The following is a 13,246-nucleotide window of genomic DNA, read 5'->3' as shown; positions in this document are numbered from 1 at the left end:
CAGTTCATATGAACGATCATAACGTGAACCAGCAGTCCTGTTGCGATTCTGACTTTGGAAACACACAGGAAAATACACCTGCATTGTCTGTAGCGATAGACTGTGGGTCAGTTTCATGAGACACATGGTGCTTGCATTGCGTTATTCAGGGAGCACCAAATGTCATACATAGAAAGTAATACCATTTTATACCCTTTTTAAACTGTTTGATACCACACACATTGCAGTATAGTTAAATCTCACTAATCTGTTTAAGGGAACGGAGTAAAAAGTTCTTGTTATCGGGAGATACGAAGAACAGTATCTATATACTTGTAGAGCACTCATGTGTACCTGTAGTATTCGTCAATTAAATTTTGTCTCGACGTGCCCTCTCAAAATGCCATGGCATCAGAAAATCCTCCTGAAAAGATGGGAGGTTCAGCGGTGATTAATTTACCGTTGAAACGTCTCGAGACTCACTATCAATTGACACGGAGCACTAGCCCAGAGCAGGACACAGTGCGCTGTACCAGCGTGGGTAAGCAACTAGTTCAGTAGCGAAAGGGGTTTTACCTTAGTCACAGCTCGTCATCACAATTTTAATAAGCCAAAGAGTACAGTGTTTTTGCTCACGAGGCATAGTCAAAGTCTCAGGCAGGTGCATATCTGCTACCCTGGAACACATGGAAATCCTCGAGCCACGCTACTGTCGCACGTCGCTACAGGCGGCTCAAAAATGGTTCAAATGGCTGAGCACTATAGGACTTAACTTCTGAGGTCATCAGTCCCCTGGAACTTAGAACTACTTAAGCCTAACTAACCTAAGGACATCACACGTCCATGCCCGTGGCAGGATTCGAACCTGCGACCGTAGCGCCTATAACCGCTCGGCCACTCCGGCCGGCTTGCTAGAGGAAGCAAAACGCGGTGCCTCATCATCGTTGATACGTTAGCCATGGCATGATTCGTTCTCAGCATCAACGGAAATACGCTAACGGCTACTACACTGAAGCGACAAAGAAACTGATACAACCACTCGTATTCAAATACAGATATGTAAACAGGCAGAATACAGCGCTGCGACTGGCAACGCTTACATAAGCCAACAAGTGTCCACTGCAGCTGTTAGAGCGGTTATTGCAACCAAAATGGCAGGTTATCAAGATTTAAGTGAGTTTGAATATGGTATTATAGTCGGTGCACGAGCGATGAGACAAAGCATCTCCGAGGTAGCAATGAAGTGGGGCTTTTCCCGTACGACCATTTAATGAGTGTACCGCAAATATCAGGAACCCTGTAAAACACTGTCCCACGTCGCTGCGGCCGGAAAATATCCGGAAATAACGGGACCAACAACGACTGAAGAGAATCGTTCAACTTGCCAGAAGTGCAGCCGTTCCGCAAATCGCTGCAGATTTCAGTGATGGGCCACCAACAAGTATCAGCGTGCGAACCATTCAACGAAACATCATCGATGTGGGCTTTCGGAGCCGAAGGCTCACTCGTGTACCATTGATCACTGCACGACACAAAGCCTTACGCCTCGCCTGGGCCCGTCAACACCGACATTGGACTGTTGACGGCTGGAAACATGTGTGGTAGAACGAGTCTCGTTTCAGATTGTATCGAGCTGATGGACGTGTACGGGTATGATGGCAACCTCATGAATCCATGGAACCTGCATGTCAGCAGGGGACTGTTCATTACGATAGAGGCTCTGTAACGGTGTGGAGCGAGTGCAGTTGGAGTGATATGGGATCCCTGATACATCTAGATACGATTCTGACAGACGACACGAACGTAAGCATCCTGTCTGATCACCTGCACCCATTCGTGTCCATTGTGCATTACGACGGAATTGGGCAATTCCACCAGAAGAATACGACGTCTCATATGTCCAAAATTGCTACAGAGTGGCTCCAGGAACACTCTGAGTTTAAACATTTCTACTGGCCACCAAACTCCCTAGTCATGAACATTACTGAGCACATGTGGGATACCTTGCGATGCGCTGTTCAGAAGAGATCTCCACTCCCTCGCACTCTTACGGATTTATGGACAGCCCTGCAGGATTCATGGTGTCAACTACTTCAGACTTAGTCGAGTCGATTGACGTCGTTTTTAATGGGGGCTGTATACGACATTAGGCACGTGTACTAGTGGTGTAGAACACATCGTAGGAATCACTAAGGCTACTAGCAGCAGGAAGCAGCGTTGATTACGTCAGAGTGAACCCAACCAGCGCTCAGCTGCTTGCAAATGGCATAACGTATTGTCCTGCAAAACCAAAGTTGTTCACGGCAGTGTGAAGTTTTATTAGTGACTAGTCATGAGTTCAGAGTCACGTCGTATTTATCAGCGTATTGAGGGATTTTTTTAGAGTAAGTTTTTAAATGAATACTCACGGCTTGCTGAGCGATCGTTATAGTAACCACAGCAAACAACTAAGTAAGTTGAGATTCGTCTATTTCCTAAACACAATGAGACGAAACGAAAATGAATAAATGCTTGTATACGTGCAGATTTGTTTTGAGTTGAAAATGCTCATATCTGATCAATACATTTCACTGGTTCGATTTTTGAAAGGGATTTGAAAAGTAAATTGTTGAATATTGCTTCGAAACGTAAGATGAAGACTGTTGCTGCTCTATTTCTAGATCTACCATCCTCCGGTGCTGATTTGGGACGTAGTGATGAGCCTAACAATGAGAGAAATATTCAGGCACAGAAACGAATGGTTCAAATGGCTCAGAGCACTATGGGACTTAACATCTATGGTCATCAGTCCCCTAGAACTTAGAACTACTTAAACCTAACTAACCTAAGGACGTCACACAACACTCAGTCATCACGAGGCAGAGAAAATCTCTGACCCCGCCGGGAATCGAACCCGGGAACCCGGGCGTGGGAAGCGAGAATGCTACCGCGTGACCACGAGCTGCCGACACAGAAACGAAGCTACCATAAAGAAGTAGAAGATACTTATCAGGTAAATATACTACCAACTAATGAAGAAATTACTACTAGACAAAACATGAACCGTGAAAACAAACACTGCTGTAAATTCGACAGTTAGTGCTTACACCAACAATTTAAAACTATGGAAACAGAAATAAGAGACCTTATTCAAAACAATGCAGATTTGCGGAATTGTCTCTCTCGGTTTAGGACTGAGTTACATGAAATTAAACATGTTCTAAAAGCTATTGAGTGTTATTTTTCTGACTTTCAACAACAAGTGGTTGTGAGAGGACAAAATACTAACAGGTCATCCGAAGATATTGAAAAGGCAGAGACTTTACGTTGCATATCTTATAATGTTATCTTTTGTCAGAGCCGTATTGAAATACCCTCTTCCTAGTGAAGTTACTACTAAAAAGAAGACTGGCAATTTAGCTTTCCACCAGCTTTTATTGATTAAAGCCTTAGTGTTTTTAAAACTAAGTTGGTAAAAAATTTGAAAATAAACGTAGTTCGGAGACTTTAAAGCTACATCTCACCGACCATAAAAAATAGTCTAACTAATATAAAGCCCAGTGACAATAACAGTAACAACAGTACCTGGAAAATCTCTATCACATTCATACCTGTGCGTATGAGTCAGACATGAGTGCGCCTTGTGCCTGTGCGCTGATCTCCAGAACATTATGACCACCGACCTAATATCGACAGAAACTCGTCCAGGCGATAGCAGCGTCACCTGGCGAGGAATGACCGCTGGTCAGACACACGCATCGTGCATATAGTATAAGTGAGCGTGCTGTACGTGAGTGGAATGGGGAAGGCGGGCGATCTATCCGAGTTTGACTGAGGGCGGATTGTTGTGGGCCGAAGGCTCGGCACGAGGCTGGGCAGCGTACAGATGGCGTTACTGTGGCGGAACTAACATCAGAATTTAATGCTGGGCAGAGTGCAAGTGTGTCTGAACAAACAGTGCACTGAACTCTCCAAATGATGAGCCTCAGCAGCCAGCGACCCATGCATGTACCAATATTAACACCGCGACATCGGCAACTACGACTGAAAAGGGCACGTGACCATCGGCACTTGATGTTAGAGCGGTGGCAGAGCGTTGCGTGGTCTGATGAATCTCGATACCTTCTTCATCCTGCCGACGGGAGGGTGCGAATTCGTCGCCTTACAAGGGAACAGCTCCTTGACACCAGTACTGAGGGACGGAGACAAGCTGGCGGGGACTCTACATCTACATCTACATTCAAACTCCGCAAGCCACCCAACGGTGTGTGGCGGAGGGCACTTTACGTGCCACTGTCATTACCTGCCTTTTCTGTTCCAGTCGCGTATGGTTCGCGGGAAGAACGACTGTCTGAAAGCCTCCGAGCGCGCTCGAATCTCTCTAATTTTACATTCGTGATCTCCACGTGAGGTATAAGTAGGGGGAGGCAGTATATTCGATACCTCATCCAGAAACGCACCCTCTCGAAACCTGGCGAGCAAGCTACACCGCGATGCAGAGCGCCTCTCTTGCAGAGTCTGCCACTTGAGTTTGCTAAATATCTCCGTAACGATATCACGGTTACCAAATAACCCTGTGGCGAAACGCGCCGCTCTTCTTTGGATCTTCTCTATCTCCCCCGTCAACCCGATCTGGTATGGATCCCACACTGATAAGCAATACTCAAGTATAGGTCAAACAAGTGTTTTGTAAGCCACCTCCTTTTTTGATGGACTACATTTTCTAAGGACTCTCCCAATGAATCTCAACCTGGTACCTGCCTTACCAACAATTAATTTTATTTGATCATTCCACTTCAAATCATTCTGCACACATACTCCCAGATATGTTACAGAAGTAACTGCTACCAGTGTTTGTTCCGCTATCATATAATCATACAATAAAGGATCCTTCTTTCTATGTATTCTCAATACATTACATTTGTCTATGGTAAGGGTCAGTTGCCAGTCCCTACACCAAGTGCCTATCCGCTGCCGATCTTCCTGCATTTCGCTACAATTTTCTAATGCTGCAACTTCTCTGTATACTACAGAATCATCCGCGAAAAGCCGCATGGAACTTCCGACACTATCTACTAGGTCATTTATATATATTGTGAAAAGCAATAGTCCCATAACACTCCCCTGTGGCACGCCAGAGGTTACGTTAACGCCTGTAGACGTCTCTCCATTGAGAACAACATGCTGTGTTCTGTTTGCTAAAAACTCTTCAATCCAGCCACAAAGCTGGTCTGATATTCCGTAGGCTCTTACTTTGTTTATCAGGCGACAGTGCGGAACTGTATCGAACGTCTTCCGGAAGTATAGGAAAATAGCATCTACCTGCTATTTTTATGTTCTGAGGAGCATTCTCGTGGGCATCCAAGGGTGGAGCTCGGGCAAGGCACCATGACAGCCACGTAGTATCGCACACTGGTTCCAGACCATGTACACTCCCTCACGACGATCATGTTTCCCGACGGCAGTGGCATTTTTCAACAGAATAATGCGTCATGTGACAAGGCCAGGAATGTGACGGTGTTGTTCGAGGAGCACTATGGCTGCTCGTTCCCCCAGATCTGAACCCGATCGAACACACCTGGAATGTGGTTGAACATTGCATCAGAGCTCATCGCCCTCCCCAGAATTTACGGCAATTAAGTGACTTGTATGTGCAGATGTGGTGCCAACTCCCTCCCGCTATGTACGAAGGCCTCACTATTAGTTAGATAATTAGTTCCGTGCCACGACGCGTCGCTGCTGTTATCCGTGCCATGGGTAGACATACTGGTACTAGGCAGGTGGTCATAACGTTCTCACTGATCAGTGTAAGCTTCAATGCAGTGCGGCGAGCGGAGGGTTCACGGTGACGTCACAGCTACCATGCACTCTAGTATCCGTGTTTACGGCTGTGTTAGACAAATCCTGATAACTTTTATAGCCGTTTGGATTGAGCTGAGACACCTGCAACATTATCGCATGAGGCTCCAATTTATCAGTGGGCCGCGTCACTCAGTTTGGCATGCTGTGTGTGTAGTGTGGCTTGGAGATTTCAGAAGGTGCCAGGATAGCAGACATGCAAAAACAAAAAGGACTTACATAACTCCAATTTTTAGAGGTGGTGATTAGGACTTTACGAGTACCCTTTGTACCCATACGAAAACGTTAATGGAAGCAAAATGATATCTTACGCAGGGAGATTCGGTTGCCACTAACGACATTGCTTTATGAAACCCACAATGGTATATTCGACCTTCAAAAACCACCCAACAGATTTTCATGTTCTCTCGCTCTCTGTGCGCGAACTATTAGTCAGGACCTTATTGTAGAAAATATAATGTAGTTAAATTTCGAACTGGGATACTTTGTCGCTAGAAGCCGTACTTTCAAGAAAAACTTACATCACACTGCCTCCTACCACTGCACAAAGATTTGCGTCTCCATGAATTATTTCCCATATTCGACCTTTCTTGGTCTTCACTGACTGGGCCTGTTTCGCCACTGAATTAGTCGAGCACCTACAGATTGTAAAACTGACGTTTATGTAAATTTTACCCAACACTTTTGTGAATTCCAACAGCGTAAAACAATCACATCGTAGTATTCTTCAGGGCTGTGACTGCAAGGGTTAAATTTGGAGCGAACTGCTAACTTAATTGCATTTAGTGTAACATTACAAAAGTACCATCACAGGCACGTTTAAGTTAATAATAGCCACGAACAATATACTGGGAATTCTCAGGGGGCATCTGAGTCACCCTGCATGTCGCAGATTTGCCACCCTCACAGCTATATCAGCAGTAGATCAACCTGCGGAAGTACTCAGTATCATCACCGCATGTCACATTTCACTGAGTAAGCTCATGTTGATCATCCATGCGGACATCGTTGTTTACTGTTGACAGATCATGCTTTTGAAGGACAGGCAAATGGCGAAAAATGTCGGCAGGATTTTTTGACAAAATTTCTGAAGCTATATCACGCAAAAAGTCAAACGGTACGACGCGTTGCTAACTTCAAAACAAACATTGGCCAGTGCGGTCATTTTGTGATACAAAACTTGTCCTTCACACTCAATCCAGCGAGCCCTTCCTCTTATATCTCACGACGAGCTAACTACATGGCACATCCAGGAAGACTGTGAGGTGGTAGGAAAGGCGGAACAACTTCCCGGTAGTGTAGTTAATGTGACGAGTTCTTCAATCAGGACACCCACCACTCATTCGCCAGTGGAGGCAATGTGTCGTTTCGTGCGGTGAATATGTAGAGGTAACTCCGCGACGATAAGATTGGGCGTTTCTTCAGTCATGGCGATTACTTCTTACTGGTTCAGTAGTTCATATTCCATGTTAGATGCGCTTTTTTTGCACAATTCTACACGTACAAATAACAGGTCGAGTCCGAGTTATTTGAAACAGATTCTTTTATGCTCCTCCCAAATGCAAATACAGAGTAAGAGATTTTTTTCAGCTGCTCCAAAACACAAATGTAATGTCTCAATCACAGCGCCACATCGTTACGTCATGTGATCTCGTATTTTTTTGTTAGCAGACTGTGTGGCAGTTACTGAAGATTAGATATTTTTCTGTCGATTACTTGAAAAACTATTAGCCAGCAATCACACTTACTTAATTACATCAATCACAATCTGAAGTAGATCAGCTGATGCAGTGATTAGAGTGGCTTGTCGTTTACAGATACGGCGCTTGAGCTGTCGAAAACCTTCGCAGTATATATAGTTGCGTCATCTCTCGTCACTCCACTGCCTCAGCAGCTCCCGGGCAAAATGGAGCCCAGCGTGCTACTCCGCTTGGTCGCAGTTCTACACCTCTCTCTGTTAACATTCTCAGTAACTGTAAGCTGATTAGCGTGTCCTATTTATAACTGTTTTGTTTTCAGAACAGTAAATGTTTGATGGGTAGACGTGCATAACATATGCCTCAACCATTGCAGTGAAATGAAGAACATTTAATATTTAATAGTATTTAAATTGAAACATTAGCGGAGCTGTCACTGTAACTTATTATTATAACTATAAATCGAACAGAAAAATACTCCCGACGGAGCACAAAAGAGGCAAATATGTTCTTTTTTTAAAAAAACTTTGACAGACAAGGTGGTAAGCAGCAGCCTCAATTCTCATTCAGACTTCCAATCCAAAAATTGTGACACGCGAACGTATTCTCTCTGTTTTAACACAAGACCTTTCAACCAGTCTCCATTTGTAACTAAGCCTTCATAGTCAGCATCTCCATCTCATAGTCACTGTATGTATCTCTCTGCCACTGTCTCCTTTATCTCCCGTTGATTTACAGTATCTCCCACTGCCACTGTCTGTTCTCACTTACAATGTCTCCTTTTGCCTTTCTTTCCCCTCTGTCTCCACAATGCTCCCCATATTAGATCCAAACTGCGCCCTCCCCTACACTTTCATGTTAAGGTTCACAGGCCTGAGAGAATCCAAACCCCACAAGTCTATGAACGGTCTGCACTCATCTGTATTTTTCATTTAACTGTCTTCCCACAGCCTCTATCTCCATCCACTCTCTTTCACTTTTACTGCCACTGTCGTTCACTGCCAGACACTATCTCCTCTCTCTTTGGCTCCCTCTTCTTCATCCGTCTCTATTTCATTGCTACTTTCTCTGTCCCGCTTCACTGTCTCCTCTCTCTTTCTCTCCCACTGTGACTATCTCCTCTTCGATCAACACTCGTTCGGCACAAAAAGGTGCAGATATGTTCACATGGCAAAATGTTTGATGCGAAAGGCGGAGTGGAGATACAATCAGCTGGTTCCCCACTTTTCTGTCAGAACCTTTTAAGCAGGAACATATTCGCCTTTATTGTGCTCCGACAGGAGCATTTTTTCTGAGTATCCCTCCTTTTCCTTGTAATAGAGTGTGGTGCTTGTATAAAAGGACTTATAAAGGTCAGTAAAATTTTGACAGCTTATTTCTATACTTCGACGCATTTATGTACGTTGGCACATATAAACAACAAATAAGTACAATATAAAACTTCCTGGCACATTAAAACTGTGTGCCCAACCGAGACTTGAACTCGGGACCTTTGCCTTTTGTGGGCAAGTGCTCTACCAACTGAGCTATCGAAGCACGACTCACGTCCGGTACTCACAGCTTTACTTCTGCCAGTATCCGTCTCCTACCTTCCAAACTTTACAGAAGCTCTTCTACGAACCTTGCAGAACTAGCACTCCTGAAAGAAAGGATACTGCGGAGACATGGCTTAGCCACAGCCTGGGAGATGTTTCCAGAATGAGATTTTCACTCTGCAGCTCTTCAAGTACAATATAAGATTAACACAAAATCGTTTGCTGTAAATTTTATGGATACAGTGCTCATCGATCGTAATTCATCTAAAACGCCCAACTTATGATTTGTATCTTACAAGATTAAAGATTTTGTTAGAATACATTATTGGATTTGCGACCTTTCCAGTTTTAGAATACTTTTAGCAGTCATTTTAAGTTCTTTTCAGTCATGTTAAGACTCTTTTTAGCCATTTATTTTTTCGTCACTGCAGTACCACTCTGGACACGTTTGTATTGGCGTGAAGTGGTCTTCATACAGACAGTGTGTCATTAAGCTTTACTGGTGAAAAAAATGTTGACTAAAAACATAGCTTGGCCTCACAATTAATACTTTCGTTGCCTAAAAAATCACGGTTCTTCGATGTATTTTGATAACGGATACAGATTATCGAAAACGGGAAAATGCGTTTCTAGGTAAATGTTTAATGAATGTACAGTTAAAAGTTGAGCCACTTTACAATATTTACATATTTACGGCCCATGGTGGCTCAAATGGTTCAAATGGCTCTGAGCACTATGGGACTTAACATCTGAGGTCATCAGTCCCCTAGAACTTAGAACTACCTAAACCTAACTAACCTAAGGACACCACACACATCCATGCCCGAGGCAGGATTCGAACCTGCGGCCGTAGTGGTCGCACGGTTCCAGACTGAAGCGCATAGAACCGCTCGGCCACACCGGCCGGCGGCCCATGGTGCAAAAACAGCTAGAAATCGGTTTTTGCAGTTTTGTGCATACATATTATAACTTTGGACCTCTGGGTTTCGGTAACGGATAAGGATAACGAAAGAAGTTGCGAAGTTCCCCAAAAACATCATCTTAAGAACGCATGGTGAAAACTTCGACAGTCTGCCACGAATAGAAATTATACACGTGGCTAAACCCACAATGGTACTTTTCATACCTAAAAACCATTGTCTTTCATTGTTCCCTCAGGAATCGCCCACAGACTAATGGTGCTTTTATAAGACAGCTGAGAGCTCCAGACTACACCTAATGCAAAAAAATAAAAAAAAAGTTGCTCAATTTGCCTGGGCTGCAAGAAGTGTGTAACGTTTAAATTTTGACTCTGTACTGTAGGATAGTTACAGTATTCCCGCTTTTCTGACAGATATACAAATGGTCACTAGGGCAGGAGTTATCCAATACACTCCACCCCATAACCTTGGGATCTATAGAATGCGAGACATAACCCCTTAAAGAATTGTACTTTCGCCCGTGACTTTTTGGGACGTACTGGTACCATGCACTGTTGTGCAGAGACCTGTGACAAAAGAAACGAACAGACTTGAAAAACATACAGGCGAAAGCTAAAAGTTTGAATCTGAGTAAATTACTTGTTATAAATTTTTTATAAGAGCTTTCTCTGGATGATTCAATACCAACTGATTGTATGTTGAAATGAACATTATTTAGATGACTACTATAATCTCATTTGTTGTGATCTTTCTTACTCGCAATATTACCTTACAACTTTCCTTAACGAGTTATTCACAAAGATTGCAAAAGTGAAACACAGCAGATAACATTAACATTCTCAGATTTAGTTTGTGTTCCATTCCTGAGCGACCTCACGGGGAACCTCCCTTTGGTTTGTTTTCTCATATTTTCTTTCTAGTCTTTAAAATGGAGAGATGCACGACTTTAAATAAAGCTCGAAACGCAGCAGAAATCAAAAGTGCGGGCAAACACTAGCTCCCAGTTATCGACGATCTGCCACGAACATAAATTGCAGAAGTGGCAATCCCCATAGTTAGTACTTTGTACCCTAACATCATGAACAAATTGTTCTTTTATAAGCCACCTGAGGTCCACATTAGACCACACCTAAATCAAGGTAACCGAACAATAAATCAATCACCAAGGCTACGTGAATACTTCTACAGATAAGCAGTTGTTAGTATCCCACTTAGTTCCAGTGTGATGGACATAGAGGAATAATAGGCGAAGTTTGACCGGCTTGCAAATCATGCTGTGCAGAAGTATGTGCCGAGTAAGTGGGTTAGGGACGTAAAAGACTCATCGTGGTTTAATAATAAAATCAGAAAATGCTGAGGAAGCAAAGGCTGTTGCACTATAGAAAGAGAAAGCGCGTAATGACGAAATGCTATCGTTACTAGGGATTCGTGAGTCTGGGAAAAGATCTACGCGCGAACCATACAATTACTACTATCATTCCTTAGTACAAAATCATGTCCAGAATCCGGGAAAATTTTGGTCTTACGTAAAATCATTTGCTATTAAGCAAAATCACTAAGCGGGTCTAAGGCTTCTATCCAGTCAGTTCCTGACCAGTCTGGTGTGGCAATAGAAGACAGCAAAAGGAAAACCGAAGTTTTAAATTTCGTGTTTAAGAAATAGTCCACGCAGGAGAATCGTACAAACATGTCATCGTTTGTCCATCGCACAGACTCCCTTGTGGAATGCATATTAATAGGCATCTCCGGTGCAGAGGACAACTGAAAGCGTTGTAAAGAAATGAGTCGTCTGGTCCGGATCCAATCCCTGTTCGGTTTTGGCTGGTTGGTTGGTTGGTTGATTGATTGATTGATCTGAGAGACAGAATCAGACAGCGAGGTCATCGGTCCCATCGGATTGGGGAGGGATGGGAAAGGAAAGGAAGTCTGCGATTTAGGGAAATCACGGAAAAGCTTAATCAGGATGGCCGGACGCGGGTTAGAACCGTCGTCCTCCCGCATGTGAGTCCAGTGTGCTAACCACTGCGCCATCTCGTTCTGTTTAGGGTTTAGTAAGAGAATTTCGCTCTGCGCCAAGTCCCGAGCGATTTGAACAAAGTGCAGGTGACTCTTTTATGAAAGAAGGGTAACGCACGAACTCGCACAATTACAGACCAATACCCCAAACATCGGTTTCCTGCAGAATTCTTGAACACATTAGCAGTTCGAATTTAACAAATTTCCTTGAGAGGGAAAAGATCCTATCTACAAATCGCATGGTTTTAGAAAACATTGCTCGTTTGAAACTCAGCTTGCCCTTTCTCACATGATATACTGCGAACTTTGGATGAGAGGCAACATGCAGATTCTGTATTCCTAGGTATCGGAAAAGCATTTGACTCGGGCCCCACTGCAGACAGTTAACAAATACACGAATATACAAAGTAGGTTACCAGCTATATAAGTGGCTCAAGGACCTCTTAAGTAACAGAAAACAGTGCGATGTCCTCGATGGCGAGTGTCATCAGAGACAAGCATGTAGTCATGTGTGCCCCAGGGAAGTGTGATAGAACAGCTGTCTCTTTCCATGTATATAAATGCTCCGGAGGACAGGGTGGGCACCAACCTGCGGCTGTTTGCTGATGATGCCGGTAAGGTGTCGTCGTTGAATGACTATGAGGACACAAGATGACTTACACATAATTTCTGGTTCCTGTGATAATTGGCAGCTAACGCTAAATGTAGAAAAATTTAAGTTAATGTAGGTGAGCAAGAAAAAAAATCCACGATGTTCGAATACAGAATTAGTGGTGTACTCCTTGATAGGGTCACGGCGATTAAATATCTGGGCGTAACGTTGTAAAGCCATATCAAATGAAACGAGCGTGTAAGGATGTAGTAGAGAAGGCGAGTGGTCTAATTCGGTTTATTGGGAGAACTTTAGGAAAGATTGGTTCACCTGTAAAGGAAACAACATATAGAATGATGGTGTGACGTATTCTTGAATACTGCTCGAGTGTTTGGGATCCGTACCAAGTCATCGAAGCAAGTGAGAGGCGGGCTTCTAGATTTGTTACCAGTAGGTTCGAACAAAACGTATTACGGAGATGCTACGAGAACTAAAACGGGAGTCCCTGGAGGAGAGGGGACGTTCTTTTGGAGGAACAAGGAACACAGCTGAGAAAATTTAGAAAAACAGCATCTGAAGCTGACTTCGGAATGATTATACTGTCACCAGCCACCATTATTCGTAAGGACCACAATACGAGAAATCAGAGCTCATACAGGGGCGCACAGA

At 43.7% G+C, this 13,246-nt stretch overlaps 1 non-coding gene across 1 annotated transcript; it reads right to left on the bottom strand.

Annotated features, from left to right (window-relative positions):
* Window positions 1-8,976: 8,976 nt before the first annotated feature.
* Window positions 8,977-9,051, bottom strand: Trnal-caa (transfer RNA leucine (anticodon CAA)). Its single transcript has one exon. It is a non-coding gene; the product is annotated as a tRNA-Leu (tRNA).
* Window positions 9,052-13,246: the final 4,195 nt, after the last annotated feature.

Source organism: Schistocerca gregaria, chromosome 1, assembly GCF_023897955.1.
Source record: "Schistocerca gregaria isolate iqSchGreg1 chromosome 1, iqSchGreg1.2, whole genome shotgun sequence".
Taxonomy (NCBI): Eukaryota; Metazoa; Arthropoda; class Insecta; order Orthoptera; family Acrididae; genus Schistocerca; species Schistocerca gregaria.
This window is presented reverse-complemented; position numbering and strand designations above follow the sequence as displayed.